The 19,506-nt window shown below is 36.9% G+C and overlaps 1 pseudogene; it reads right to left on the bottom strand.

The window, feature by feature from the left end:
- LOC109232664 lies at positions 10,980–19,192 on the bottom strand (annotated as a pseudogene).

Genomic DNA, 19,506 nt, shown 5'->3' with positions numbered 1-19,506 from the left:
TAGTGTGAGCACTGCCCTGGGTTCTTGAATCCCTTGGGAACTCTGACACACTAGCGTCTTGGTACTATATTCTCAACTCTATTTTATACCCACTGGGTGAATCCCTCAAGTCCTGGCTGCCTTATGTCCATGAACATGTAATTTTTGGGGTTGTTGTGAACTGTGAGAATGAAGGCCTGGCCTGGCCAGGTGCACTTTTGGGCCTGCTGTAGGCTCCCTATAGCTATTCGACTTTGTAATTTATTCTGGGTCTGTAATAATTCTTGTAATAATATTTTGGGGTATTGGTGAAATTGGGAAAGGGCTTTTATCTTATACTTGCACTGAAATGGGTAGAAATCCTGCCTATAGGTTCATTACTTAGTTAAAATGTGCTATTATGTTCAAACATGTCCAGCTATCATGTATTAGAAATCATGCCTATAGGTATTTTATCTTTGCTCAAAATGTGTTACTTTCCTGTTATTGTAGAAATCTTGCCTATAGGTATATTGTTATGCTCAGAATGTTCAATTTTTATATGTTAGCCATCCTGCCGATAGGTTCTTTATTTGGTTCGAATGTGTTCTACTCCTGCTTATTAGAAATCATGCCTATAGGATCTAAAATCGGTTTTAATTATAGAAATCATGCCTATAGGATCTAAAACCAGTTTTAATTATAGAATTCATGCCTATAGGATCTAAAACCAGTTTTGACTATAGAATTCATGCCTATAGGATCTGAATCAGTTTAACTAATTGTCCTACTCGTTTCTTTAATAGTCTTCAAATTGTCATCACTAGAAACCATGCCTATAGGACTCAATTAACCAATTCTGAACATAATCCTGTGATTACCACTATTAGTTACTGCGTGAAAATGCCTAGATATCATGCCTATAGGTTTAACCTCTTGTACCTGTAATCAGTAGGCAACCAAGTAGGTTTCAGAGATTGTAAACTGCCTGCTCATTAAATCCAGAATCACATAGAGATCCCGCCTATAGGTTTCTGCAACTTCAACTTGTTAAAATCTACAACTGTCTTTGTTAATCAAGTTTTGCGTGCATTTGTTGTCTAAGTGCGGAGGCCAACTTGAGTCCTTATTTGCTTATAAGTGAAAGTTCAAAATATTTTGTATGTCACCTAGTATTTTTTATTTTTGAGCAGCCTAAGTTGAAGTCTAGAACCACCCTGAGATAGATGTCCAAATGCCTCCTGGACCATAGGCATGGGACGGATAGTGCACGCATAGGGTACGACTTAGAATTGACTAGTGCGCTTTAGGTAAACAACTTAAAGATAGTAATCGGGTAGCAGGAGATGATAGTATGTGCCCGCTGAATAATATAAGTAATAATACCTTGAGGGAGTTACCAAGTATTATTTATGTTGCACCGGGTGATCCTTTAGGCTAAAAAACTTATAGGATCACCTCCCTCCCCATCTTGTCTTTCATCAATTATTTGTGTTTAATAATACACTTCCCAAATTCCTGGACTAATTCATGTAATTGAGTTTGGCCTGGACCCACAGCTGTGGACCTCAAAGAGTGCCTAACACTTTCTCTTCGAGGTAATTTCGAGCTCTTACCCGATCTTTGGTGTCGCAAACTAGTTAGACAGAGTTATCTGCAAATAGATGCCCTAACGCACCTTAATCCGTTAGGTGACGACTCTTCTCTTTTAAAACCCTTCCTTAAAAGAGTTGTCAATGTCGATACCCGATTTCGCAAGAAAAAAGGGGCGCGATAGACATAACAAGCATAACACCTACACTATGCAGCAAATCGTAACTAGTGTTTGCTTCTTCTACCCAAGCTATTTTTTGTCTCTCACGCAAGTGTTACTTACTATAGTCCTTGGACGTATCACTTATAGACAATATACAAATATATTTTTCTTGAAAAATGTACTGATACGGTCACACCCGAATTTAAGATTTGACACCTAAGTTCGCTATTTATCACACAACTAATGTAATTTTGGGTAATAGAGGTGAAGTTAAAAAATGGGTACTAAAATTATCTTTGAATATGAGTTTTAATCAAAAAAAAAAAAAAAAACAGTAAAAGTTAAAAATTCTAAGTGAAAGTCAGTATTTAACATAAAATACACCTTCAAGCTAATATTTCAATATCTTATGTAAAGATGAAATAAGTTTAATATTTAATATACTGAACTAGTAAGTAGTTTAACCTTTTTATGTCCAATTATTATATACTCCAGTATTTACTTATTCCTCTTCCTGTTTTGTTCCCAAGTTACAGAGGAAAATACCCGGTCAAAAGATGCTAAACTACTGATTATTAACGGAAAGTCTATGATAAGCTTATTTTAGCTCTTTTGGTTCTTCCTAGGAGCAATACAATGATTAATAAGTCACAATTTGAAACGAGTAGTATCACAAATTTTGAACCACCTAAATTACTCTTCACCCATTTAGATCTTCGGCTTTCCATGTAAAGAAAGTCTATTGGAAATACATTTTGAAGAAAAACAACTTGAATTTCCTACTGAGAATATGAGATATGTAACTTTTCATTTCTATGTTTACACCATAACACTTACTGTTCAATCTATAAACACTACTAGTAAGGATAGCACAAGCCCAATAATACTATGCTAAATATTAAGTGTTATTTTTTTTAGAAGAACTGCTATTGTGTTGAGTCCAAAAACTTCAAGAGTTAATCTTAAATTACTTTAAAAAAAAATTGTTAGTCTCAACTATTACCTAAAACTTAGATTTTAAGAAGAGCTTGCTCACGATCATGTTGTACTGATTAGCTTGTGTAAATTTTCTGCTTAACTTATATGTATTGATAATATATATTTTTACTTACGGTATCAAGTTATTTAAACAATTACACATATTTCTCAGTTAACGCCACTCTCTCTCAAAATAAGTGTCGTTTAAGCTATTGACACACCCATTAAAATGTACTTTTAGAGAGAATATACTTTTTAATGCCATTTAAATATGAATAAGAATAATAACATTATAGTCAAGGTGGTACTTGGTTTTTATTTTGACTTAGCTCAAAAAGATGTTAAATTAGTTACTGAAGTCTAAAGAAGTAAACCTTGTCTAGGTTTCAAGAATATTTTGTAATGTATTTTATAAGTATAAGCTAAAAACTATTATCCCCGAAACACTAATAAAAATGCAAGAAGTTTTGCGACTCATATTACAAACTAACCTAACATATTAATGTCTCAACTGAGACATGCGTATAACCAATTGTTTTTCTTGTTAATTTGATGTAAAGTTCTAATTATTAATTATGTCTCGCTACGAATTATAATAATGCATTGTCCATTCATATAATACAACGCACTTTGTGAACGGATGCATCTCAAATGTAAGTTTTGGTTTTTGATACGATATTTTTTTGAATTTTTAGAAATCCATTTTCTTTAATTTTTCCTTTTTCTAACAAATAAATTCGTAATTCATTTTTTTTTAACTGAACTTGTTGTCGCATCTTTTACATAATATATTTTTTACTTTGTTTATTATATTATATATATAACAAAACCAATATGCCATTTGCTTATTCACGTGCTATTATTTATGCTTTTCTGTGATCTAGTGGATGTGAAATATTGCTTTCTTTTGTAATTTTGTCTTTCTCATCCAACTCTATGCAAATTTCAATACTAAGCTAACAAAATATTTCTTTATGTGAAATCTTAATTTTATGTTTTCTGCACCTCACCTACTATTAAGTGCTAACCGTAAAGTTAATGCTAAATTGGTGAAAGCTCTTGGTAAAAGCGACATTTCATTTACATCTTAATCTTTAAACTTTGTAGAAGACTGTGATATTTCAATATACTTCTTTTTTGCTTTAAATGAGATATTACAAAGATGTAACGAAAGTTTGGGTGAAAGAATTATACGATGTAATAGGTTAAGACCTCGTACAAAATAACTATTTCATAGTAGAACAATATTTTTGTAAAAAATTTCCTATAAACAATACCTTTCGTGATTACTTAATAATATTTTACTTTCACTATCATAGCTATGTCTTTATTAATAAAATATTGTAGTTATTAGGAAGAATAAATATTTATAATTTGTATTTCAATCTTCTTTCAAATGATTCTTATTTGAGTTATAGACTTTGACTTCCCAAGTCAGCAGGTGGACTGGAGAAGGTACAGTTTCAATAGCATGGGAGAAAATATGTCTTCCCAAGTTAGCAGGTGGATTTAATGTCATGAATATAGCAATTTGGAACAAAGCTGCTATATGTAAACAATTTTGGAACTTATGTAAAGAGAAGAAGAAGTTGTGGATACAGTGGGTACATGGTTACTACATTAGAGGAAGGAACATCTGGACAATACAGTTAAAACAAACTTCATGGATGGTAGGCAAGATCATGAAGGCGCAGAAGACTATGATGGAAGCAGGATTCAGCCAGGATGATATCACAAATATGAACAACTGTTCTGTCAAATAAATTTATCACAGGCCGCGAGGTACGTTTGAGAAAGTAAGTTGGAGGAAAGTAGTATGTCACAATGGTGGATGCCCTTGATGGAACTTTGTACTAACTATGACAGCACATGGAAGGTTATATACAAAGGATAGATTGCAAAGATGGGGAGTATCAGTTGATCAAGATTTATCCTGTGCAACAGTGAAAAAGAAATCATACATCACTTATTCTTTGAATGTCCATATGCAAATGTATTGTGGAGTAAACTGTTAGAATGGCAAGGCATTGACAGACCAGTACAAGGATGGGATGAGGAGCTAAAGTGGGCAGAGAAATGGGCCAAGAGAAGAAATGCAGCAACTGAATTATACAAGATGGTGTTGGCAGCTACAATATATTATGTGTGGCGGGAAATAAATGGTCGAATCTTTAATAACAAGACAAGAGGATGGGAGACAGTTTGTAAGCTGATAATCCAAGAGATACACTGTCGTAGCAACAGGAAAGTAGAGAAAATTCTGCATAGCTTAAATTGGTATCCAGTGTAATAGATGTAGATATTAAATAGGTGGTATGGGGAGAAATTAGTATGATAGGCAACTATGTAAGGGTTTGATTTACTTGTAAATATTTTTCCTGGTAAATGAAAGAATTAATTACCAAAAAAAATCACTTTGACTTGGAGATATGAGTTTTAGCTACTTGTTAAATCTGTTGAATAAGATTTTACCGATAATTTTGTGCGAAAATTTGAACGGCCTAAAAGTTTTAAGTCAAAAAAGTTTGAGGGTCTAAGTTTTAAATTTGGCAGATAATTTTTCTAGAAATATGTCACGACCCGGATTTTCCACCCTCGGGAGTCGTAATGGCGCCTACTAATGGGAGCTAGGCAAGCCAACCTTACCTAATTACTACACTCTCATATTTCTTCTTTTTAACAAAATACCAGACGATAATATGATAACAGCGGAAATTTTAAATAAATAAGCGGAAGTCAACAGTTATATATCTTAAGACTACGTCTATTACAGCTTTTAAAACCTCAAATACCCAAAACTGGTGTCACAGTATCACAGACTATCTAAGAGTCACTACATACAAGGTCTGAAGAATAACAGTACACTGTTTCTGAATAAAAGAGAAGGAAACAGGAAATAGAGATAGAGGGAGACGCCAGGGCCCGCTGACGCCTGCAGGTCTACCTTGGGTCTTCGGGTGGACTGAAGGAAGCCCTCCAACTACTGTCCGAAAGCTGCTGATCTGCACACAGTGCAGAGTGTAGTATCAGTACAACTGACCCCATGTGCTGGTATTGCCTAGCCTAACCTCGGCGAAGTAGTGACGAGGCTAGGACCAGACTACCAAATAAACCTGTGCAGTTTAAATATATACAGCGGAAAAAGAAATACAGAGATAACCAGTCAATGTGGGAAGGGGGAACATGCTGTGGGGGAGATAACAGTTTTAAATAGAAAAGCATCAAGTAAAGAAAGGAACAACACAACTCGAATATCAACAAGGAACAGAAATCAACAGTTTGCACGGCATCACCCTTCGTGCTTTTACTCTCGTCCTCACCAAAACATTTATTTATCAAAGATGTGCACGGCATCACCCTTCGTGCTTTTACTCTCTCTCCTCACCATGTAATCAATATAATCAGCATAGAATGGTACATCGTGTGGCACGACATCACCCTTCGTGCTTTACACTCTCTCCTCACAATATCAACAACGCACGACATCACCCTTCGTGCTTTAACACTCTTCCTCACCCAAACAACAATCACAAACAAGGGCAAGGAAAATAAATAAGAACATATAGAAATCCCGGCAAGGGAAACAATTATATAATTAAATCCCCGCAAGGGAACAACAATTAAATAATTAAATCCCGGCAAAGGAACATTTCAATAACTCTTTCTCTATCTTTCACTTATACTTCATAACTCACTTTACCACTTGAGCCAATACTCCAAAGGGTTCAATCATCTCATATACTTTCACAAATTCGTAATATAACTGGAGCCATTGCTCCATGATGTTCAAAGTCACAATTACTTCCTTAACTTTTCACAACAAATAGAAATCACTTCTAAAGTATACATTATTCAACAAAATCATGAAAATCACGTTATAAGACTCACGGTCATGCTAGACACTAACGTATAGATACTCATAACCATGCCTATACGTCGTATTCAACAATAATCACGTAGCAAATATGACTCGACTCCTAATCCCTCAAGCTAAGGTTAGACCAAACACTTACCTCGAACTTCCACGGCCAACTCAATCCTCAAAAACCGCCTTTCTTTTCGAATTCGGCTCCAAATCAATTGTATCTATACATAAATGACTTCATAACATCAAATAATGCTAAACAATTCTAATCCAATGCCTAATTATAGCTTTCCAATCATTCTTCCCAAAAACCCAAAAATCGATCCCGGGCCCGCTTGGTCAAAACACGAGGTTCGGACCAAAATCAAATCCCTCATTCACCCACGAGCCCAAATATATAATTATTTCCAGAATTCGTCCCCAAAATGAGGTCTAAATCACCATTAATCAAAAAGCCCTAGTTCTACCCAAATCCCTAATTTTCTACCCTTAATTACATGTTTTAGGCCTAGAAATCTAGTGGGTGTTAATGGAAAATGAAGAAAACAAGTTGATATACTTACCCAAGAAGTTTTGGTGAAGAAGGGCTTCAAGAATCGCCTAAGAGCTTTGGAGGAGGAAGGGTTTATGAAATTTTTATGAAATCCTGCAAAGCTACTGTTCTGGATATTTAAAATTTAACTGGGCGAATTTACTCTTCGCGATCGCGACAGACCCTTCGCGTTCGCGATGGGTCGGGCTGGTTAAGCCTTCGCGTTTGCGTATGCGGGCTCGCGTTCGCGAAGCTTTAGCTTCTCGAGCCCTCGCGTTCGCGGACAAAGGTCGCGTTTGCGATGCACAAATGGTGACCCCTCCCCAATTACCTTACGCGTTCGCGTCACACAGGTCGCGTTCGCGATGAGCAATCCCCTAAGGCTCCGCGTTCGCGACTGTGGCTTCGCGTTCGCGATAGACAAAATTACCCCTGCCCCCATTTACCTTACGCGATCGCGAGAGTGACTACGCGATCGCGAAGAACAACAGGCCTGGGCACCAACTGCAGATTTTCTGCAATTTTTCCTAAGTTCAAAACTTCCCGAATCACATCCGAAACACACCCGAGCCCTCGGGGCTCCTAACCTAACACACGTACTAACTCAACAACATCATACGAACTTATCCATGCGATCAAATCGTCAAAATAACCTCAATAACAATGAATCAAACCTCAAAATCAAGAACTTTCTCTCAAACTTCATCAAGTATCAAATTTAGCAATTTAGGTCCGAATCACGTCAAACGACGTCCGTTTTTCACCAAACTTTACAGAAACATCTTAAATCATATATAAGACTTGTACCGGGCGCCGGAACCATAATACGGGCCCGATACCAATACGTTCTAATCAAATTTCATTTTAAATTTCCTTAAATAATTTCAGAAAACAATTTCCTTTAAAAATTAATTTCTCGGGCTCGGTACCTCGAAATTCGATTCCGGGCATACGGCCAAGTCCCATATTTTCCTACGGACCCTTCGGCATCGTCGGATCACGGGTCCGTTTACCCAAAACGTTGACCGAAGTCAAATTTACTCATATTATAATCAAAACTTAGCATTTTTCACAGATTTTTACATATAAGCTTTCCGGCTACGCGCCCGGACTGCGCACGCAAATCGAAGTGGCTCTAAATGAGATTTTAAATGCCTCGAAAGTACATAATTTAATTCAAAACTAGTGATGACCTTTTGGGTCATCACAAAATAAGCTTTAGACAATTCTTGCGTGGCAGAATGATAAATTCAGAAAATAACAATCCTTAAACATTTAATACTAGAATCTTGTCGAATAGCAGATTAACATAAGGATCAAAATTTCGAGCTTTATTGTAAAGAAATTCAGGACATATCTGCCATCAAGGATACTTCAAGCACAAAAAAGCTTTATTGTAAAGAAATTTTGAGATGAGTAGATGTGTCAGATAAAATTCAGTGACCCCACCATAATCAATGCAATGAGCGTGACGTGAAGTAAAATCTCTACATACAACACAAATGGGGCTAATAATTTGAGCCATGAAAATGCCTCATAAGTTGCGGTTTTTCACTAAACTGTGCGATGGCATTTAACGTAAATAGTATGCACAAAAGAGGCAAATATTTTCTCTGTAAAACAGGTATGTCGGTGAAACCAGGCTGACAATTTGGGCCATGAAAAAGCCTCAAAAGTTCCCTCTATTTACTAAGTGTACGATGGCATTCAATATAATAATATGCAAAAGCAGTGGCGAATATATTTTAGATAAAGCAGACATGTTGTCCAACTACTTGCTAACTCCCTCTTATTAGATAGTAGAATTATATCACCCATCGAACCTGCCAGCAACATTCCTCTTTCGCCAACCTCAAGCACTTCATCATGCGGCATAAAAAGTAAGAGCAAGTTTGTTACAAGCAGGGGTGTACGTAGAAAATCGATAAATCACACCTAATCGATAATCCGAGTTAAATTTGGAAAAAAAATCCGATGTGGTTTGGTTTAATTTTGTTTGATATTAGGAAAAAAAACTCGGTCATAATTGATTTGGTTTGGTTTTAACTAAAAAATGTCAAACTGAAACCAAACCAACCCGATAGTACATTTATATAATTTTTAAAAATATTTTATACATATAAATATTTATTGTATGTAACTTATAAATATTTTTTTTAAACTTTTTTACAATTTTATCTTTTAACATATTATTTCAAGTTTGGACTTAACATTTTTAAATGGTTAATAAATGGGATAATGCATAAAATCCTTCCTGAACTATATCCAAAGTTGCTACGACACACCTTACCTCTGTGGGGGTCCTATTAACCGTCTAAACTTTTTAAAGTGGAATAAATGTCACCTTACGCGTTGCCACATGTAATTTCCTATTGTTTTTATTTTTATTTTTTAAATCTATTTCATTTTCTTCCTTTTTCTTTTCTTTTTAATTCGAAATGTAATGGAAATACTATTTTGTATTTAGAAAAATAAAAAGGACAATTATTTTAATATGAACTTGAAAAATTATTAGAGATGTTGAGCATATTCGAACGTCGTTGAAGTTTCAAATTTGAGATTCAAGTGCTAATTTATTCTAAATTCATAGTTGTAGATGGGATTCGAAAATAAAAAAAGAATTTTGAATTCACCATTGTTGAACCTTGAAAAAGCTTAAAGAATAAAAAAATGAGTTTGTCAAAATTCTTGGTTGTTGACAAAATTGATCAATGGGGTAATGATGATGATGTTGTTGTGAAGTTGTAGTTAAAATTTGAGCTTGAGTGGTGCGGATTTAGTCGAGTTTTTGTTGAATTTTGACACCAAAAATTAGATTTGGAGCTCTTGAAAATGGGTGATAAAATGGGTATTAAGAGCTCTTGAAAATCAGCTTTGGGATTGACACGTGGCCATTTCGTATAGGTTAGAGCCTTTTTTTAAGTTCTCACGTGCTTTAAGGAGCTATTCTCGTGGCCATTTCGTATAGGTTAGAGCCTTTTTTTAAGTTCTCACGTGCTTCAAGGAGCTATTCTCACGCAGTGCTCCATGTCAGCAATAAAGGTGCAAAGAATTACGAAAATAAATTTTTGGACCCCCGCAAAAATAAGGTGTATCGTACCAACTTCGGGTATAGTTCAGGGGGAATTTTATGCATTATCCCTAAATAAATTTTATAGCCCATAAGTGTAGTAACTCAAATAAAGTTCAAATCAATACTAATGCTAACAAAAGAAATTCACTTCAACACTAGGAATGATGATAGTGTTATATTTTTAGTGTTATATTGGTTTATAATGAAAATGCATAACTTAGTTTATCTTTTTTTTTTAGTGCTTAGTTACGTAATGAATAATACTTATTAGCTATACTTATTTTAGCATGACCTATATAGTATTTTTAGATTACGTTAATTTTCATTATGGCATTTTTTTAGCAATATTTGCTTTATGCAATTTTTTTTAATCTTTGTTATTGAATATTTTAGTATAATGATATGACTTATCTCATACTATGGTGTTATTTTCTTGAAAAATACATCATATAGTTGTATCTTATTAGGACTAAAGAAATATTTGGAGCACAAGTTACATATTTTGTGCTATTAATACTTTACCGGAAAAATACCCGAAAACCCGGGAAAAATCGAAAAACCCGAGAAAAACCGAGATTAAAAAACCTGACTTTGTTGGTTTGGTTTATAGATCTAAAAACCCGACACTATTAGTTTGATTTGGTAATTGAAAAATATCCGAACCAACCCGACCTATGCACACTCCTAGTTACAAGCATACATTATGCGTCATCAGAAAAAGGCATGAACGGCATATTTCAAGAAACATAAATGATCCCTATCTGCATCTAGGGTGAAAAAGAAGGTTCTTTCCTTTCACAACAGATGACAACAAACAGAGTGAATGATTGCAGAATCCCTTTCTGTTCCTCCCCAGATAAGAAGTTAATACAACACCAATAGCACATCCTCTAATCTTAACACCATGCAATATGTATTCCTGCTAATCAGTCTGCCAAAAGTAGTTAAAACTCGGTATTCAAGGTCAAAAGGTGCAAAAATAATTGCTATATGAAGAAACTTATACAAGCATTTGTCGAATTCAGGGTTAAAAGGAGTAAAGATAATTGCTAAATGAAAGAACATGTACAGACATTTGTAGACTTCATTTGGAATTTTTTTATTCTCCAAATCTCGTATCTCCATCCTCCAAATTAACTTGAGGATGAATAAGAAATGGCTGAATTGCATGTGGCTTTCACACGTGGGCACGAATTATCTCACCAGATATCTAACTACAGCAAATAGTGTATTTACAGACCGAGCCTCTTAGGTCTTAGATAAGTAGTTGAGCCTTTGAAACTTCTTGTTGCTCTTTTCCCTCTCCTTCTCCTTGCTTCTTCTTTCAGCCTCAGCCTGGACCATCATCAACTTTTCCATTTCTTCCTCCATGGCAGTTTTCTCTTGTTTCTGTTTCTTTTTATGTTCCTGCATTGACGTATCAGAATCTTTCACAGAGAAAAACATTGGGCCCAACTCTGCCAACCAGTGAGGCTCCACAGCTGTCACACACTGAATGTACTATTTTGTCGTCAAGATCAGCTCATGATAAACCACGTGATGAGGAGTGTAACCCAATCCATAGAGAGCACTAGTGGGATGCAAGTTACAAGGCATCCCAATCCAGCTGCAATTAACGTATTCCCCAACTCCCTTCAGTCTAGCTGCATTGTGGAAGTATGCAGAACAAATGGCTCTCCTTACAACATCCCAATCAGGACCACAGGAGGTGAGCGGAATTTTGTTGGGATACAAATTAATATTCCGCCCAGGAATAATACCCACGGTAAATAACAATAACACAAGAGCGTAACAACGACACCAAATATTTTAACGGGGTAAAATACAATACCCGAACAGAGCAATATTACCACTATAATATTACAACTTAGTAGTGTCAAGAGACTATTACAACTTCGAAAGAAATAACACTCTTTATTTTAAACACCTCACTACAATATTACTCCCTCTCACTATTTATCTCACAGGCTACAATCTGTGGATTACTCTCTCTACGCTCTATTACGCTCTCTCTGATTTGGTGTTTTTGAAATGAGGCAGCATCGTCTCTATTTATAGTTAAATGAATGCTCTCCAAAACCAATAAAAATTGGTTATGATGCCTACTTGCCAATTTACAATCTTGGAAAATGGCTAACAACTTGTTCCACCGCCCAAGTTACTTCCGATTACTTGTTGTAACCAAATTGTGAGTTTGTTTATTTTCTTTAGCTTTATTGTCTTTTTTTCTCTTTTATTTATTGAGGTTGATCCCACAAATCTCTCCCTTAATTTTGATTTTTCTTCTTCATTCCAAGACATGATCTCAATCTTTGGAAATCTTCAAACTTGAGAGGCTTTGTGAAGATATCCGCAACTTGATCATGAGACTTCACATATTTGAGCTCGATTTCGTTCTTGGCAATGCATTCTCTGATGAAGTGATACCTTGTATCAATATGCTTGCTTCGATCATGATACACTAGATTCTTCGCGAGTGCCTGCGCGGATTTGTTGTCAATACAAATCTCCGTAGCTTCAATTTGTGGCAAATTGAGCTCCTTCAATAATCTTCTCAAACAAATAGCATTACAGGTACAAGATGTTGCTGCTATATATTCAACTTCACAAGTCGAGAGAGTAACTATGGACTGTTTCTTTGAACTCCAAGAAATAACAGAATCACCCAAGAAAAACACTAAGCGAGGTGTGCTTTTTCTATCATCAATATCTCCAGCATAATCACTATTACAAAATCCCATAAAACTGAAATCACTAGAAGAAGAATAAAATAGCCCAAAGTCAATCGTACCTTTTAGGTAGCGAAGAATTCTTCTAGTGACTTTCAAATAAGTGGAGGTAGGAGCTTCCATGAAGCGGCTTACTACTCCAACTGCAAAGAGTATATCTGGCCTGGTACAAGTCAAGTACCTCAAACTTCCCACAAGACTTTTGAAAAATATGGGATCCATTTTTTCTCCTTCATCAAACTTGGATAATTTTGTCCCACTCTCCATCGGTGTGTTCACGGGGTTGATCGAGCATGTTGAACTTCTTCAATATCTCTTTTGTATAGCTTTCTTGAGAGATAAAAATTCCATCCTCCATTTGCTTCACTTCTAGGCCCGGGTAGTATGACATGAGCCCTATGTCTGTCATCTCAAACTCACGGGACACATCTTTCTTAAAAGCTTCAAACAAACTTGAGTTATTGCCCGTGAAAATAAGATCATCAACATAAAGACAAACAAGTAAGATATCTCCATTAGTATGAACTTTAAGGTAAAGAGCATATTCATGGAGACAACGAGTAAACCCATTGTCTTGAAAATATTTGTCGATGCAACTATTCCATGCTCCTGGGGCTTGCTTTAATCCATTAAAGCTTTCTTCGACCGCAACACTTTATCTTCATGGTTTTTGACCACGAAGCCCAATGGTTGCTCAACATAGACTTCTTCTTCAAGATAGCCATTCAAGAAGGCTGACTTGACATCTAGTTGATGGATCTTCCATTTCATTTGCGCTGCCAAAGAGATCAGCAAACGAATCGTCTCCATGCGGGCAACAGGTGCATAGACTTCTTCATAGTCAATGCCTTGCCTTTGCTGGTAGCCTTTAGCCACAAGTTGTGCCTTGTATTTCTCCACATCTCCATCAGCATTCTTCTTTATTTTGTATACCCATTTCACTCCAATTGCTCGATGACCCTTAGGAAGAGTTGTTAACTCCCAAGTGTTATTCTTCTCTATTGACTCAATCTCCTCATCCATGGCTTGTCTCCACTTTTTGTTCGTAATAACTTCATCAAAGTTCATTGGTTCACTGTCAGCAAAGAGACAACATGAAAAATCAAAATTAGTAACTTCTTCTGTGTCCTCATAGAGCTCTTGAATACTCCTTGTCCTTTGCGGCTGTTCATTTGAACTTTCTTGAGAAGAGGGAGATGCAACATTGGTTGGAGAAGGAGGTGGAGTTGTATCCTGCACAGGTTCCACGGTCTCTGGTTCTTCTTCATTACCAAAGTATGGAAGAAAATCATCTGAAGTTTCTTCCTGAGCTTCCCAATCCCATGCCAATTCTTCATCAAATTCAATATCGCGACTTACCACCACCTTGCCGCTGCTTGGGTTGTATAACTTGTAGCCTTTTGAACTCGTATCATAGCCAACAAACACATGCTTGACACTTCGATCGTCAAGCTTTGCTCTCCCTTGATGTGGCACATGAGCATAGGCTATGCTCCCAAAGATTCTCAAAGGTTTGACACTTGGCTTTCTTCCACTCCATGCTTCTTGAGGGGTTTGTACTCTAACATTTCTTGTTGGAGACCTGTTGTTCAAATAAACTGCACAAGAAACAGCTTCGGCCCAAAATTCCTTGGGCATACTTTTAGCTTTCAACATACATCGAGCCATATTAAGAATAGTTCGATTCTTTCTCTCTGCAACTCCAATTTGTTGGGGTGAATAAGGTACCATTAGAGGGCGACGAATTCCATGAGACTGACAAAAGTCATTAAATTCGTTTGAAGTGAATTCGCCTCCTCTATCGGACCTTAGAGCTTTAATTTCATAGCCACTTTCTTTCTCAACAAGTACTTTGAAATTTTTAAAAGCAGCAAAAGCTTCAGATTTTTGGTTCAAGAAATAAACCCAATTCTTTCTACTAAAGTCATCAATGAAAAGCAGAAAGTATCTACTTTTACCAAAAGAAGGTGGATTGATTGGTCCACACACATCAGTGTGAACAAGCTGGAGCGGCTTGGTTGATCTTGACATGGCCTCCTTTGGAAAACTCCTCCTTGCATGTTTTCCAAGAAGACAAGCTTCACACCGTTGATTTGGATGGTTGATTGATGGTATCCCATGTACCATGTTCTTTTCTCCCATTGATTTGAGCGCTTCAAAATTTAAGTGCCCAAATCACATGTGCCAACACCATGATTCATCTTGCACATTAGCCTTCAAACACTTTGCATCAATTATTTTAAGATTCAGAGAAAATAATCTATTCTTTGCCATATGCACTTTAGCAATTAGAATTCCACTTGAATCTCCAATCCAAAGATGCATATTTTTCATGTGGATGTCATATTCCTTTTCAAGAAGTTGGCCCAAACTCAAAATATTACTTTTTAATTTTGGCACATAATAAACATCTTGAATTAGCTTGTGACTACCATCTTTACAGGAGATCAGAATCATACCTATCCCTTCGATTTGGATCTTTGAGGTATCTCCAAAGGACACATTACCTCTCACCGTTTTATTGATCTCCACAAACTTTTCTTTGCATGCACACATATGATTGCGTGCTCCATTGTCCAAATACCACGAGCTGCAATCATCCCTGTCTTCTTCCTTGAGTGCCAGCAATAACGTTGACTCATCTTCTTCTTTCTTGTCGTCAACAAGGTTAGCTTTCTCTTCAATATTGCTACGACATTCCCAAGAGTAATGGCCAAATTTATGACAATTATAACACTCAATTTTTGATTTGTCATACCTTTGTCCATTATTTTCTTGGTAGTAGCCACGTCCTCTTCCTCCTCTTTGTCCATGACCACGACCTCTGAGTGTTTGGTGGATTTTAGCTTCATTGTTGAAGTTGTTATCGTTACTTCTTCCTCGTCCATGACCGCCACGGCCTCGTCCTCGTCCATTCCCTCGATAGCTTTTTTCACCTCCATAATCCTTAAAGGATGCCTGAGTTTTAAGAAGTTGCTCCAATGGCACTTCTTGTCTCCTCTTGATTTTTTCTTCATGGGCCTGTAAAGAACCCTCCAATTGCTCCACCATCATTGAGCCTAAATCTTTAGACTCTTCAATAGCAAACACCACAAAATCAAATTTAGGTGTTAAAGTGCGAAGGATCTTTTCTACCACACGGACATCTTTTATGTCCTCCCCGTATCGTCTCAATTGATTTACAACAGCCTTCACTTTTGAACAATAATCCGAAATGCATTCAGATTCTTTCATTTTTAAAACTTCAAAATTAGCCCTTAGAGTTTGAAGTTTTACCTTCCTCACCTTGTCAATTCCTTGGAGAGAATTTTGTAAAATCTCCCAAGCTTCCTTTGAGGTGGTAGCATCGGCCACCTTCTCAAACATGGCATCATCCAAACATTGGTGGGTGAGCGTGAGGGCTTGTTGATCTTTCTTCCTTGTCTTTGCCAAGACATCTTTTTCATTTTGAGGCAGAGCTTCCTCATTATCGAGTTTTGCATACCCTCTATCTACGATTTTCCACACATCCTGGGAGACAAGAATGACTTTCATACGTAGACACCATTTTTCATAATTATCTTTTGTGAGACGGGGATACTGAAAAGATAGCGGACCATTACTCGCCATGGCTCTGATACCACGTGGTTGGGATAAAAAATAATATCCCGCCCAGGAATAATACCCACGGTAAATAACAATAACACAAGAGAGTAACAACGACACCAAATATTTTAACGGGGTAAAATACAATACCCGAGCAGAGCAATATTACCACTATAATATTACAACTTAGTAGTGTCAAGAGACTACTACAACTTCAAAAGAAATAACACTCTTTATTTTAAAGACCTCACTACAATATTACTCCCACTCACTATTTATCTCACAGACTACAATCTGTGGATTACTCTCTCTATGCTCTATATCGCTCTCTCTGATTTGGTATTTTTGAAATGAGGCAGCATCGTCCCTATTTATAGCTGAATGAATGCTCTCCAAAACCAATAAAAATTGGTTATGGCGCCTACTTGCCAATTTACAATCTTGGAAAATGGCTAACAACTTGTTCCACCGCCCAAGTTACTTCCTATTACTTGTTGTAACCAAATTGTGAGTTTGTTTATTTTCTTTAGCTTTATTGTTTTTTTTTCTCTCTTTTATTTATTGAGGTTGATCCCACAAATTTTAAGTGTCTTGAGGATGTCCAGCAATTGGGATCTTACTTCCCTAGCCTTGCGCACCTTTGACCTGTAAAAAGTGGTCGTTACACTAGTCCCCCCTATATTGATTAGCTTTCCGTTGCTGGTAAACATTAAGCAGTGTAAGGTGATCAGATTCAGGCACAAAGAACTTTCCCTAGCCGCATCACTTTCCTCTGCCCTATCCTTGGTTCTAAAGAAAACTGAAGGCACTGAAAGCATAGAAACAATTGTCAGAACCTCATTTAAGCATTCTAGTTGTTCTCCCATCAAGAGCATCTTGGCAAGGGGAGGGTCCAATGGGAACTCCACCATTTTCCAGCCAATGTCAGTTAAGTCCTTAACATTATTAAGTGCACCTAATACCCACAACTGATACATGGAGTTGAGGAGGTGGGTCCATAAAATCAAAATCCAACAGGTTCTGAATTTTGAGAGACTTGAGCAGCAAAACCACATTCCCAAGATTTGTCTGTTGAATCTCTGGCACGGGGCTTGGAAGCATTTCATTATCATACGCATTTTCAGTATAATGCCGGTAACAAGTCCCTGGGCCAGTTCTACCAGCACGCTGGTCAGCGGCAGCTCGACTAACAGGAAACATTTGCAGAGCATCCATACCCATTCGCGGATTGTACACCTTCATTTTACCATAGCCTGTATCAATGACGTAGAAAATTCCATCAACAGTCGGGGATGTTTCAGCAATATTAGTAGCAACAATGCATTTGCGTGCCCCGTCTTCAGCTTTCTGGAATATTTTTGCTTGCAGATCAGCAGGCAGTTGGGAGTATATAGGAAGAATTAACAGCTTGGGCACTGCTTGCTTTGTTGATGAGTTAAGCTGTTCCATCCGCTCTGAAAGTGCATAACAGGTAGCTTCAATCTCGTCCTGACCAGTCATGAAGATGAGTATATGGTGCACTAGTAATATGGATGGTCATGGCTTGTTTAACTGCATCTTCGACATTGTCTTCACATGGGGTTTTACTATACAGTTTTTGAACAGGAAAGGTTCTTCCAGGTATGTGAAATATCGGTACACTGCAATAAAAAAAGACACAGGTTATGTGGAGTTGAAAGGAGATGAAAAGTCAATGCAAGCAGTCACCTCGTCCAGCTATTCAATAGAGAAACCTCCAAAGAAATTGGAGAATTTTTGGGCATTGGGAGTGGCAGAAGTGACGACAACAACAATATAACCAGTAATATCCCACACCGTGGGGTCTGAGGAGGGTAGTGTGTACGCAGACCTTACCCCTACCACGTGAGAATAGAGAGGTTGTTTCTCGGCAGAAGTGGTAGAAGTGACGATAAGCTTAAAATCACGCCGCCTAGCCACAACTTTCTTAAGAATGCCAAAAAGGACATCAGTATTAAGTAATCTCTCATGGGCTTCGTCCATAACAATTACACTGCAAAAAAGAGAAATTTTCAATGAATGCACTACATAAAGAAGGCAGAAACTTGACGTTCTAGGAAATCAAATATAAAATGCTTATGAAAGTATTAAAGAGTGAAAGAATACCGATATTTTTCAAGATCGGGATCTTTGAGTGTTTCCCTTAGAAGCACACCATCAGTCATGTACTGCACAAGGAAATATACATATACTCAACTACACCAACTTACAAGTGAACCAAGGGCATCTAAAGGAAAAAGAGGGCGATTAGATTAGATGTACACTTCCTTTCCAATTGCATAAATTACAACTAAGAGGTGTGAGTATACTCACATCTCATATGATCAAAAGACTCACCTTGATGATAACGGTACTTGGCCAAGTGACATCTTCAAAACGAATAGCATATCCAACTTTATCACCAAGCTCAGTTTCGATTTCTTCACTAACTCTTTTTGCAACACTCATGGCTGCCACGCGCCTAGCTTGGGTGCACCCAACAATCCCACTAATTGTATAGCCATCTTCATACAGGTACTAGCAATGCTCATTCAGCTAAAAGATGATCACCTATTTTGACAGAGGGAGTACCTTTTTTTAATCAGAGAAGCAACAATAGTATTTAGATGATGGCACCAAGGAGGTGCAAAATCAAGAGTATGAAAACCACAAAGAGAAAGAAAAATACAGAACTTTCATTAAGTACAAGGTCTTCCATCCCTTCTGTTCAAACGTCTTTGTGACCTCTCAGATGTTTAACACGGGTCTAAAATAGGAGGATACAATATACATATCTAAAAAGGACGACCTGTCTGCATAAAGGGAATTCGATCAGAAGGAGGCATAAGGAAAAGCACAACTGAATATAAGCTGATGCAAATTGTCAAACAATCGCAATAGTGATAGAAACATGCTCATGCATCAAAAGGCAATTGGCACCAGAGAATTTTACAATTTCATCTCTGGAAAACAATGTGGGAGTATTTTCAAAATTATAAAATCGCCATGTGTCTTTTTATTTTACAAGTGTCC

The sequence above is a fragment of the Nicotiana attenuata genome, chromosome 9 (assembly GCF_001879085.1).
Source record: "Nicotiana attenuata strain UT chromosome 9, NIATTr2, whole genome shotgun sequence".
In the NCBI taxonomy this organism is placed as follows: domain Eukaryota; kingdom Viridiplantae; phylum Streptophyta; class Magnoliopsida; order Solanales; family Solanaceae; genus Nicotiana; species Nicotiana attenuata.
The sequence above is the reverse complement of the archived record's forward strand: the minus strand, read 5'-3'. Positions and strand labels throughout refer to the sequence as shown.